General features: G+C 48.3%; 1 pseudogene; it reads right to left on the bottom strand.

Moving 5' to 3' along the window:
* Positions 1-278: 278 nt before the first annotated feature.
* Positions 279-2,261, bottom strand: LOC122467792 (annotated as a pseudogene).
* Between the last annotated feature and the right edge of the window lie 10,921 nt (positions 2,262-13,182).

Raw genomic sequence — 13,182 nt, 5'->3', positions numbered from 1 at the left:
AAGCTGGATAGGAGGCCCTGGCTCATTCGCAGGGAGGGCCCGCAGCGTGCATTTCCACTGCCCTGCGGGGACCAGAGGACAAGACCTAGAGTGTCTGGCCACCAATGAGCATTCGGGCTGGCGGGTGGGGAGTGTGTGTGTGTGTGTGTGTTGTGTGTGTGTGTGTGTGTGTGTGTGTGTGTGTGTGTGTGAGAGAGAGAGAGAGAGAGAGAGAGAGAGAGAGAGACCATAAAGGAGGAGGTGCACTTGTACATCCATGCAAGGAAGAAGGAAAACAGTTTGGGGGAAGGGGAGTTGGGGAAAGAAATATATAAAAAACCCTTGGAGAGAAAAATATTCTGTACTAATCAACCTGAGCCAACCTGTTATTTGGGGAGCATTTTAGACGTTACCATAAAAAACAATCATCGGGTGATCACTGAGCACAAAATCATTTTGCAGTCACCCAGCAGTCTCTCTTCTAGAGCTCCAGAATTACCAAAATATTCTTGTCTACCAGCAGAGGGATAAAAAAAAAATTGCACATCTCCCTGTATGTTTTTTTTTGTTCCCACACGCCCATGTGATTTCAACTCTGAGGCTGTCCCCTAGCACAGTTCCCACCTGGTGGCTGCTCACAGGTGAGCATGAGCAGCAGGAGCAAGGGGCAGGTGCCAGAGGCTGCAGAAGAACAGCTTCTGGGGGGCACCTGGGTGGCTCAATTGAGTGACCGACATCGGCTCAGGTCATGATCTCACAGCTCGTGAGTTCGAGCCCCATGTCGGGCTCTGCTGACAGCTCGGAGCCTGGAGCCTGGCTCAGATTTTGTGTCTCCCTCTTTCTATGCCCCTAATCCACTCACATTCTGTCTCTGTCTCTCTCAAAGATATATAAACATTAAAAAAAAATTAAAAAAAAAAAAGGAGCTCTTCTGGTCCACATCCATGTAGAACCAAAAGCCAAGGTAGGAAATAATACAGGTTGATGGGGGGGGGGATGGGGGGGGCAGGGAGATGATGGGGAAGGTCCATGTGGTGACATCCAGGACGGGGGCTGCCGAGGACAGTGTGATCAAGGCCAGGCGGTGGCACAAGGCAGTGCACCTTCGCAGGGCTGGGTGGGTGACTGACATCATATGGGAGCCTTGGGAGTCATCTGTGCAGAGGCCCCAACTCAGTGTGTTGAAATGGGGAAGCAGGCAGGAGTAGAGGATTCCTCCCAGGAGAAACATTCCAACGTCAAGGCTTCAGGTGGCTGCTGGCCAGCCCATGACAGGTGGTGTGGCCCCAACAATGGCCCCGACCCACGTGTCGGCAATGCTGATCCTCTTTAATGGGGTACAGCAACAGGTACACAGGAAGATGTGGAGGACCCCCAGCACTCCCGTGAGTGGGTCCACCCCCTCAGGTAAGAAGGGCAACTTCTGGAACCGCACAGCTCACCACGGGCTCATCCGTCCACGAACCAGATGTCTGTTTTTTTGTCGTATTCATGTTTGAATCCAATGGCGCTCCAAAAAACTGGTCGATGGAGTTGGTGGCACTGAATACGAGGGCTGTTCTGGTAAAAGTAAGTAGGAAACAGTGAAAAGGTCCTGGAGCCGGCTCAAGTCCGGCTGAGAGCTGTGAGTTTGGCATTGGGCAGTCGAGCCACAGTTCCTGGGAGATCTTCCAGATACAGCTTCGTTTCTCCCCACTGCTTTTCATCTTTGGTCTCTCCCCACATCTCCTGAGGCTGTAGTTCTGGAGGCCGGCCCTAGTCTCTAGCAGTTCTTTCTTACATTTGGCTTTCTGGGCAAAGAAAGGCTGGGACGCGGAAAAAGTCTCATTTCATAGATTTCTGCTTTGGCCTGACCCAAAGATGTTTTTTTCAAGGAATGGAGATTCCACTGATTCTGGCTTCCATTTTACTTGCTGGCTGAGGCTTCTGTCCAGTTCTGTGACATACATGGGCGTGAGGAAGGTCACTCACTGCTTACTGAGGCTCCTGAAAAGATGCAGACATGGAGGGGATTCCTGCACTGCCCTTTTTTCTAGAGACCAGACACATCCTCCGACCCAACCTGTCAGGAGGCGTGAGGAGAGAGCGTGTGGGGATGTGACTGTAGCGTGTGAGTCTGGCTGCTCCCTGGCGTCCCCGTCTCCTCTCTTCTCTTGGCTGCTGGGCACTGAACTTTTTCTTTCAGAATTAATCTTCTGTACCCAGGAAAGGCACACGATGTAGGGGAAACAGCATGAGCCACTGTCCAAAGGCAGGCAGCATCCTGGCCTCTTTGGCAACATTTTCACAAACCATCTTTAGGGTCCGTTTTACCCGTAATCCCGGCCCCCTCCGTAGTGTTATTTTCATGTGTGGGTGGGGCTGACCCCGGTCCCTACTCATCCTCGAAGAAGCTGGCATAGTGCTTCGAAGGGGACAGTTAAAGGCGGTCACTGGGGCCACTGGCCCCATGTCGGGGCCTCTAGGATCTGCGTAGCCACCCAGCTTTACCATGTACCCAAGGAGCCTCATTTCCTGGCAAAGTCAAGGGACAAGGTCACAGAGGTCATTGGGGCTTAGTGGTCAGCAGAGGGTGCATCATTAAACATTTTTTGTCTCGATGGTAGAAGTTACAAAGTTTGTGAGAAATTTTTATTGTGGGAAAAAAGATCAAATAGCACAAGGATAAAAATAAAAAGGTGGTATAAAGAGATTCTGGAGGCTTTTCTCCCCAGAAGTAATAGGGTCTTATTTTTTTGTTTTTGTTTTTAAGTAGGCTTCATACCCAGTGCAGAGCCCAATGTGTGGCTTGGACCCATGACCCTGAGATCAAGACCTGGCTGAGGTCAAGAGTCGGATGCTTAACTGACTGAGCCACCCAGGCACCCCAATAGGGTCTTAAATAAATTCCTCTTCCAGATATTACTGCTGTATAACAAACCACCCCCGAAACACACTGGCATCAATCAGCCATCTTCTTATGTTCACAGATTCTGTGGGCCAGGAGTTCCCAGACTGGGCAAGGCCATACGGACTGTCTCTGCTCCATGATGTCTGGGGCTTCAGCTAGGAAGACTCAAAAGCTGGCAATAACTTGACTGTTGGTTGGAATCATCTGGAAGGGACTTCACTCACACATCTGATTCTAGATGATGATTCTAGATGATGGATGGGACCTCTCCCTGGGGTTAGCTGGAACAAATACACATATCTCTTCTTATAGACTAGTTTGGGCTTCCTCACAACAGGGCAGCTGGATTCCAAGAATGGGTGTCCCAAGAGATACGAAGTAGAAACATGCCAGTGTCTTAAGAGCCTGGACATGGTCATAGTGTCAGTGTCATTTTTGCTGTATTCTGTTGGTCAAGAACTAACCAAACACAGATTCGGCATTGACCCTACATCTTGATTTGATGAATGGGAAAGAATTTGGGAGCTCTGTTTTAAAACCTCCACAGTTCCCCAGATGACAGCTCAGTGATTAGGAGATGAGAACCTGGGTTCATAGTTCACTTCCATTCTTACTGGCTGTGTGATCTTAGGCAAGTTCATTGAGATAGAAACTAGTGCTCGCTAGAATCTATTTCTGTTTTCGTCTTCCTGGGAGCACCAGTAGGCTATGCCCCAGCCTCTTGAATTGAGCTGGGGCTGAGAGGCTCGTTTTAGCCACACTTTAGCCCAGTGCCGTGTGTCACACTGGGTTAAGGGGATAAAGAGCCCCTTGCTCTCTTCTTCTTACTTGCTATCTAGATGCAGGGAATCAAGTGGCAATTCATCGTAGGGGGGAGTCACAATACAGAAGGAGCCTGGGTCCCTGCATGACTGCTACAGTGAGTCCTTCGTTTCATGCCCTCTGCCAGCAGGGACGTGGGGAAGAGGTAGGCTTGGAGTGTGTTAAGTCACTGAGGTTTTGGGTTTTTTGTGATAGTGGTTGGCGTACCCTGACCGATGCATTACCCAACCTCTTTGAACCTGTTTCCTTGCCTATAAAGTGGGGTATTAACCATGGCTATCTTTGGGTGCCCTGAAAATTAAGTGAAATTATTGTACAGCGTCTGGCACATAGTAAGTGCTCAATGGATGTTAGCTACAGTTATTAAGTGAATGTGACTGCCAGTTAGAAGAGGGGCAGGTTTGTGTGTGGAAGGATTGTGGTCCAGGGGAAGTGAAACGGTAGGGTTGCCATCATCGTCATCTTCGTCATCATCATCATCATCATCATCATCATCATCATCATCATCAAGATGGTGCCCACCATTACTGAACACCTGCTTGGGCCAGGCTCTGGCCTAGGGATGCTTCACCTGTCTTTATTTCAATTCACTGAGGCAAGATATTTTTAGTTTTGATGTTGGGATGAGGACCTGGGGGCCCAGAGCTTCTGCTAAAGCTGTCTGAAGTTACAGGCAGGCTTGAAACTCAGAGCTCTCTGACCTCAAAGCCTGACTTGTTTTACTGCAGGGATGCCACCTCATGCATTTTGGGGAAATGTGACACGTATTTAAAGAAAAAAAAAATGAGGCCCTGCCTGGCTTCTCACTGGAGAAGTGCTGTGTTTTCCTTTTGAGATTTTTCCTCTGCTTCAAGTTGTAGGGATTTGCTTTTGGTAATTAATCTTTCAGCAGATAGCTGGACCAAAAATGTGGAAGGCCTCTGCTTCCTTCCCTTCCCCCAGGTCCTCTTGCTTTGCTGTTTTGTTTGAACTCTGTAGGCTCTATGTGTAGTGGGTCAGTGGAGACCGAGACTAGATCTCCAGAACAAAGCCCATGTCTGAGTCCTGAAAGTCTCTCTTCAGCTTGAGGCCTCCTGTGAGAAGAGTGGATGTTTTAAAGTCCTCTCAGTGACACTGATAACCCGAGGTGGGATTATAACACCAATGTGGCTGGCTGCTGGTTCTTTCTTCCTTTCCTTCCTTCTTTCCTTCTTTCCTTCTTTCTTTCTTTCTTTCTTTCTTTCTTTCTTTCTTTCTTTCTTTCTCTTTCTTTTTCTTTCTTTCTTTCTTTCTTTCTTTCTTTCTTTCTTTCTTTCTTTCTTTCTTTCTTTTTTTCCCTTCCCTTCCCTTCCCTCCCTTCCCCTCCCCTCCCCTCCCCTCCCCTCCCCTCCCCTTCCCTTCCCTTCCCAAAAGCAACTTGCAACTTGTGCAGGAGCTAGATTTACTACATTACCCAGTGATTAATGCCTCTAAATAATCGTGTGTAAATTGTTGCCTCTCTCTCCTCTTTATATCAGTTTTAGTTTTAGCAACATGACCTGCCCCAAAGACCAGTAGATCTATAGGTTTTGATTCAGTCATTGGCATTGTGGGATCTCCCTGGATGACATTTGTGCTTTCATTAAGAAGGCAGTTCTAGGTGGCTCAGTGGGTTACGCGTCTGACTCTTGATTTCAGCTCGGGTCATGATCTCGTGGTTGGTGAGATAGAGCCCCACATTGGGCTCTGCGCTGTAAGCATGGAGCCTGCTTGGGATTCTCTGTGTCCTTTTTCACTCTGCCCCTCTCTTGCTCTCTCTCTCTCTCAAAATAAATAAATAAACTTAAAAAAAAAAAGAAGGCAGTTCCATTTGCCACTGTCAGATTGTGCCCACTTTCAGTTGCTGAACTGAGACAGGCAAAGACGAGGGTTTATGACATATTTTACTTACACTGTTTCTGTTCTGGCTCAGATAAAACTTTAAACACAAGCCATACCTTTCTTCATTTTTATGTATGTACGTATGTATGTATTTATTTTTAATGTACATCCGAGTTAGCATATAGTTGCAATAATGATTTCAGGAGTAGATTCCAGTGATTCATCCCCTATGTGTAACACCCAGTGCTCATCCCTACAAGTGTCTTCCTCAATGCCCCTTCCCCATTTAGCCCATCCCCCTACCCACAACCCCTCCAGCAACCCTCAGTTTGTTCTCTGTATTTAAGGGTCTCTTATGTTTTGTCCCCCTTCCTGTTTTTATATTATCTTTCTTCATTTTTATCTCACAGGTAGTTTTTCTATCAAAGGCAAAACTAAGGGCTAGATGGATAAAACCAACATCTACCCTTCAGAGTATCTTTGAAATATTTATAAATGTGTTGGTGGAAAAATTCTTGACCACTCAGTGCTAGAACAATTGGGTAAAGTTGATTTCCTTATAGAATATTATTAATATCATATTATTAGTATAGTATTATAGAATATTATAGAAATTCTTCTGCAATAAAACTTTGAAAACGGTTTTGTTCTTTAAAATGCTTTTAGAGGGGCGCCTGGGTGGCGCAGTCGGTTAAGCGTCCGACTTCAGCCAGGTCACGATCTCGCGGTCTGTGAGTTTGAGCCCCGCGTCAGGCTCTGGGCTGATGGCTCAGAGCCTGGAGCCTGTTTCCGATTCTGTGTCTCCCTCTCTCTCTGCCCCTCCCCCGTTCATGCTCTGTCTCGCTCTGTCCCAAAAATAAATAAAAAACGTTGAAAAAAAAAATGCTTTTAGAGATTAAAACAACAACAAAAATCTTTGTGGCTATTTAAAAATAACACTAGATGGCGCCAGAGAGCCAGAGAGGACATGGATTTGCTTCCAGGAACAAGATAGACCTGAATGAAAGGGGCGGCCTGTGGGTGACAGAGGTTATTTCTGAGAGAAATGCTGCAAAGCAGGGGCTCTAGCAGTCACTTCTGCACATCCTCGCAGCGCGATCTGTCTTCACCAAGCCTGTGTACAACCTTTTCAGCCCAGGTACCATCTTCTGGCTGAAATGTATGCAAGAGGCAGGTTGGTCTTGAGCAGTGGAGGCAGAATAAAAGAAAAAGGCAGAAGGAGCGGAACCGTGCAGTGAGCATGTGCCCCAGCAGTGCCTCTCGAGGGTGCATGGTCACAGCCAAGGAGAGGGAGAGCTGGATCAGCCATGAGGGAAGGCGGAGACCAGAAGACCAACTACCGGCAGGTGGCTTCTGCTCTCTGGGGCCTGAGTTTTTCAAGGAAAGAATGGAGAACTTGGTGATTAAGAAATTGTGGCAAAATTTACGTAATGTAAAACTTAGCATTTTAACTTTTTTGAAAAACTTTTTCATTATGGTAAAATATGTAACATAAAATTTACCATCTTAGCTTTTTAAAAAAAATTTTTTTAAAGCTTATTCGTTTTGAGAGAGAGGTAGAGAGAGTAAGCAGGGGAGGCACAGAGAGGGAGGGAGAGAGAGAATTGCAGTATGAGCCAGGGGCTTCATCAAGAGGCAAAGTGTGTCATTCCTGAGGACAGGGAAGTATGTTTGGAGGAAATGCGATGTCTTGAACTTCATTCAATGTGCTCGCCCTTTCCAATTTGAACAGAGCAAGAAGGATTTTGCAAGAGAGTACACCAGATGCACCAAGAAGTCAGGAAGCTCGGGAGGAGAGAGAGAGGCTGGGGCAGGACACGGGTCCCCTTTCCTTCCAAGGGGCTGGTGCAGGATGACTGGGTTTTGGCTCCCCACCAGGAGTTTCTGTTTGGTATGCAGGAGTGAGGCTTGCAAATGGCAATGGTATCTGCACGGGGCAATTGCAGAGCTGCAGGAACAGGCCGGCTCACCGAGGAGGCTTCAGCTGCCGCTGGTGGAGGTGGACGCAGACTATGGGGCAGGAGTAGAGAGGTGAAGGGAAGGAAGGGCAGAGACCAGGCCTGAGCTGCTATTTCAGATGGTTCCAGAGCTGCCAGGGGTGGTGATACTGCAGAGAAATTCTTCCTGGGGAAGAATTGCAGACAGTAATTTCCTCAGTTACCTGCTGAGGAGTGGGGCCTGGAAGGCTCTTTCTGGCATGCAACAGAGCACGGTTTATTGAGCACTGTTTTGGTCCTAAAAGGCCCAGTAGTGAAGCACTCGGCCTAGACTCCAGTTGGGGTCATGGGGACTCAGGCAAGCCTGGTCAGGGAGTACAGCCTGGAGGAGGTGATGTGTGAGCTGGGCCTTGAGAGATGCATAGGAGTTTAGATGAACCATGGGGCAAGGGGCAGAGGTGGGGCAGAGAGCAGCTGGGGGTCTAGGTCTGGGCAGAGGAAATAGGCCTCCAGGCCAAGCTCTGATGGTGAGCAGTGGTATGGAAGGTTCTGACAACCTCACGTGGTGGGAATATTAGGTTGCCTGTGGTGGTTGTGTAGGTATAAGTTGCAGTTGAAGAAGGAAGCAGGGGCCAGATTGTGCTAGGCCTTTTATGTCTTCTAACCTGGTGAGGGAGTTTGAGTTTTATCTTGAAGACTGTGGCAGCCAGTGGAGGGTGTGAAGCAGAGGGGTGACATTGTAAGACACACCTTTTTGATAAAGGACTCTGTGGAGACTGGATGGGTGGGGGCAAGACCTGAATCGAGTGCCCATAGTGCCCTCCTCCAGACCAGGCTGACTCTATTCCAGGGTAGAAGTGTTGGTCAGAGCCTAGGTAACGGAAGCAGAAAGGAGAGAAAAGGAAAGTGCTTTTTTCCCGCTGTACAACTTTAGGGGTCACCAGTCTCACAGACCATGGTGCGAAAAATAGGCCTTAAATTGGACAGTGTACATTCTATGTAACCCTATATGGCATCCCTGAATAAACAGATTGAAGACTAAAGAGGACCAAGAAGATAAACGATGGTGGTTCATTGAATGTGAGGGAAGGAGTAGAGAGGGTTCAGAGATGACTCCCAGGCTTCTGACTTTGCTATGGGATTAGGGGATATTGGTGTCATTCACTGAGTCAGAGGACACAGAAAGGGAGCAGATTTGGGAGACATGACTGGGAGAAACTGGGAAAGCCGTTGGAAGCAAGAGACTTTATGGGTATGGACACAAAACCCTGGAAAGCAGGGGCTTTTTCCACCTTGCGGTTCCTGGCTCCTAGCTGGGCACGTGGTGACCTCTCCTGACTCCCCTGGGGGCTCATCCAGGCTCCTTATGGCAGTTAGCATTAGTGTTATGGTGGATGGCTTTGGGGTCAAGAACTAGTAGCAAAGAGAATAAATGCTGTACAAGAGCCCTCCAGGGACATCCTCCATTGTCTCCATGGTGACCGCAAACAAACAGAGAACCCAAGAGGGTGCTGGGTCATTATGAGGTCACTCACACCACTTCCAAGACAGATGCCTAAAAGGAAAACCCCAAAAAACCTGGTGGTGGAACTGAACTGAACCACTTTCTTTTATTTATTTATTTTTAGCCGAATGCAGTCAATCTCATTTTGTGTGTAGCTAGGCATCGTGAGAAGACTCCAGGATGAGCCGCCCTTGTGAGCCTGGGGTTTGGTTTGTGCCTGGGCAGGGTCCCCTCATGAGAGACACAGTTCCCACCTCTTGTTTATTTGTTTTTATTTTATTTATTTTGAAAGAGGGAGAGAGAGAGGGAGACAGAGAATCCCAAGCAGGCTCCAAGCCGTCAGCGTAGAACCTGATGTGTGGTTTGATCTCATAAACCCTGAGATCATGGCCTGAGCCAAAATCAAGAATTGGATGCTTAACCAACTGAGCTACTCAGGTGCCCCCCCCCCCCAACCTCTTGTTTTTATTCAGGGAATTTGCTCAACCCCACGCTTTCCCCAGGGTCACCTACTCACTGCTCTGCAGAGAACATTAAAAGCATCCATGAAAGAGACATGGCAGATTTTGTTGGCCATGAACCTCAAAGATGAATTTTCCTATCACATTTTATGAGTATGGGTTTTAAAGCCTCCATAATGCAGGGCTGCCCCTCTCCAGTACCCATGAACTTCCTCTTAAGGTGATGATTTGTGTTGTTAATTTGGCCAGGAGAAGACCTTGGACAATACTGGATCATGTAGCGTATGGAACTGATAGAGATGATTATCTTTTTCTTTTCTTTCCCTATGGATAGCAAAGGGAAGATTTTGCTGTCTTCCTTGAACTTCTTAGCTCACAGATGGGATCCTTTGTGAGGAGCTTGGGTGGGGATCCCAGGCAGGCAGAAGATAATGTAGTCTCCAACAGTATCCAAAGACCCTGAGGGTTAGGAAGAACAGATTAAGGCATGGATTTGTTAATGATTATTTTTGAGAGAGAGAGACAGAGTGTGAGCTGGGGCGGGGCAGAGAGAGAGGGAGACACAGAATCCGAAGCAGGCTCCAGGCTCTGTGTTGTCAGCACAGAGCCCGATGCAGAGCTTGAACCCACAAACCGGGAGATCATGACCTGAGCCAAAGTCAGACACTCAACTGACTAAGCCACCCAGGTGCCCCATAAGGTGTGGATTTTGAAGGGACCTCCAGGAGCAGTAGGTGGTGACATGAACAGAACCATAGATTGTTGGAGCTGGACAAAGCCTTTGGGATTGTTTGCCCCAGTTTGTTAAATTTGTGGATTGGGCACCAAAGCCTGAGGTTTTACTCAAGGTTATCTGGAGGCCTCTAACACTTAAAAATAATTCTTTAATTTACAAAGCGGAAGGTTTTTTTTTTTTTTTTTTTTTTTTTTGGTTAAGTGGGGCAGTTAAATGAAACACAAGCCTCCATTTGTGGTCTAATAATAACCCAAAAGTTTTCTCCTGCCCTAAATTAAGAATCCTCATTAACGAATTGGGCTTTTGTTTGCAAGAAGGCACAGAGCATGGCCTGTTTTCCCCCTGCCTAGGACAGCAGCAATTATAGCTCATAGCTTAGACAATGATTTTCTGGTGCCTTCTCTGTGCTTGTAAGAGATTAGAGTCACTAATGAGACATTAATGATCCAGCTCCCAAACTTAACTAGAGTTCACTCCTGCCTTTTCAGAAAGAGGTGACGAGATTTTCTTCCCCCTTTCCCCAACCTGTGGTGGTAAATTCAGGCAAAACCCTGGTGCAAGGAGCAGATTTGCAAAAGTGGGGCCCCCAAATGCCTGACCACTGTGGCAAAATGACTTCTCCAAGCAAGGGGCACAGGACCCTAGACAACGGGCGTGCATTTGATACATTGGAAACCTGGTTCTCCCGCCGTTGGCCTGGCCGTGTGTTTTTCTGTTGGAGAATGCATCACCTGAACACGATCTGCTCAGTCACATTTCTGTTCACCCGGCTTGGCCTCAGCCTAAGAGTACTCTTCTCCTTGTCACCGTGGACATTTGTTTTGAAATGCCCTGGGACTTGCTGCCCTCCTCAAGCATGCCTTCAGGAGCTTGGTGGGCTTCTACTTGGAGAGTCGAGAAACACTGGTCCTGGGGAGGGGGTTGGTGGCTCCCAGAGGTCATCAGGGGCATGGTGCCCCAAGTGCCCACAGCAACAGCGGCTCGGGGGAGAGTGGGGTCTCACAGAGGCTCTCTCTGAGCATGTTCCACCTTAGGCCTGACAGAACATCTATGACCAACGTGTAAATGGATGCTGTTCTAAAACCTGAGAGCCACAAAATCTGGCCTGGGCGGTGGCTGTCTCACCTGCACGTCTCTGTGCTGATCGCTGCTCTCCCCTCATTTGTCCGCTTAGCCTCCCCTCAATGATAACTGTCTTAGATTGGGCTCCCTCAGAAGGAATTTGAGTCTAAATAGTTTACTTGATGGGGGGGCAGACTTGGGGGGTACGAGAGAGAAGGGGAGTGACTCCAGAGGGCAGGCTGACGAGCCGCTGTTGCTGTGGGCACTTGGGGCACCGTGCCCCTGATGACCTCTGGGAGCCACCAACCCCCTCCCCAGGGGCAGAGAAGCTGCCTTCTCTGTCACCAGCTCCTGTCCTGCATTGCTTGAGGGCTGTCCCACATTCAAGGATGGAGTGGGCCCCTCACCCTTGGCAGAGAGCCCAGATAGTCACAGGGGAGAGGCACTTGTGAGTTCCGGAATGGTGGGTGCTGGGCCCCTGTGGCTGCCCCGTGACCGTGACTGGGGTTTGAGCCTCTGCTGTGTGACAGGTGCTCCACGGGTGCACACCTGTCTGACTCTTCCCCTGGAGGAGGAAAGAAGAGAGTCAGCAGCTTGCTCAAGGTCATGCAACTCATACAGCGGCCTGTCTGGCTGCAGAGCCTGAGCTGCCTTGCCGGTGTCTCCTTTGAGGTGTCCTGTCTGGCCTCCGGCTCAGTGCAGGTGGCCTTGGGGACATCTCTCGTGAGCTGCTTCCCCGGGGGAGTCGCAGTGCTTCTCACCCTGGCTCCGAAGGGCTGTGTGTTAGACGCTCCAGCGGCACAGGGCAGGGTCCCTGCTAAGCCCACTCTTCTTGTGAGGTCCTCCAAGATGCGAGGTCGAGAAGTCTGCCCAAGCCCTCAGTGGAGCGAGCTCCAAACTCACTTGATTCTCCAGTGCTGTCGTCACTGTGTTGGGGTGTGGTGAGGTAACCACTCCATCCACTGCCAGGCGAGTGTGAATCAGGGACATCTCAGTGGTCTATTAACAATATGGTTAATATCTATCAAAATTACAGATCCACATGGCCACATCCCCAGTAATTCTACTTCTGGGAGGTTATCATACAGCTACACCTGCAAGTGTGTGAAATGGTGTATACATTTGGTGGGTCCCAGCAGCATGGTCGGTGCTTGTAAAAGGTTGGAAATCGCCTGAATGACCATCAGTAGGGGCCTGGCTAAAGCAGGTGTGGGACATTCATGCAATGAACTCCCAGGCAGCCATGGAAAAATGAAGACTCGGGCTGTGTATTTGTTTGTTAGAGAAAAAAAACCCCAGGGGTCGAACTGTGTGTGCGCTGTGCTGTAACTTGTGTGAAGAAAGTGTGTGTATTTGATTGCTTTTGTGTGTCTCTGGCAGGAGACCCAGCATTGATTGTTTCTGGGAGGGGTCCTGGGAGGCTGGAGTCGGGTGGGAAGGAGACTCTTTCCGTCTACCCTTTAGTATCTTTCGAATGTCAAATCATGTGGATATTGGCTGCCTACTCAAAAGTAAATAGCATTTAAAAAATATTTAAAATCAGTGTGTTCTTTTTGTTATATCGCATTGAACTCTGAAATCCCCATCTCGCCATCTGTAAAATGAGAGAAGTCATATTTGTTTTAGAGAGTGCTGACTGCTCTCTATGTGTCTGTTCCCTTATAGTGCTTACCACCGCTCTTATACGTTTAGTTTTAGGAGCGTCGACTTGATCTGTCTCGCTGCTGGAGAAGAATCATAAAGGCAGAAATTGGGTATCACTTGTTTACCCTACTCTGTCTCTGGGACCTGCATTTGGTGGGGGCTAAACAAAAATATTTTTTGGAATAATAAATGAGTGAAGGCACTCTGTTCATCAGAACATGCTCTTTGTCTTTGTTACTATTATTTGTTGCATCAAGAGGCAGCTGGGCATACAGGCTCAGGTGGTCGAGGTTCAAATTCCAGCTCTA

Source organism: Prionailurus bengalensis, chromosome B3, assembly GCF_016509475.1.
Source record: "Prionailurus bengalensis isolate Pbe53 chromosome B3, Fcat_Pben_1.1_paternal_pri, whole genome shotgun sequence".
NCBI classification, from domain to species: domain Eukaryota; kingdom Metazoa; phylum Chordata; class Mammalia; order Carnivora; family Felidae; genus Prionailurus; species Prionailurus bengalensis.
Note: the sequence above shows the minus strand (reverse complement) of the source record. Positions and strands in the feature narration are given on the sequence as shown.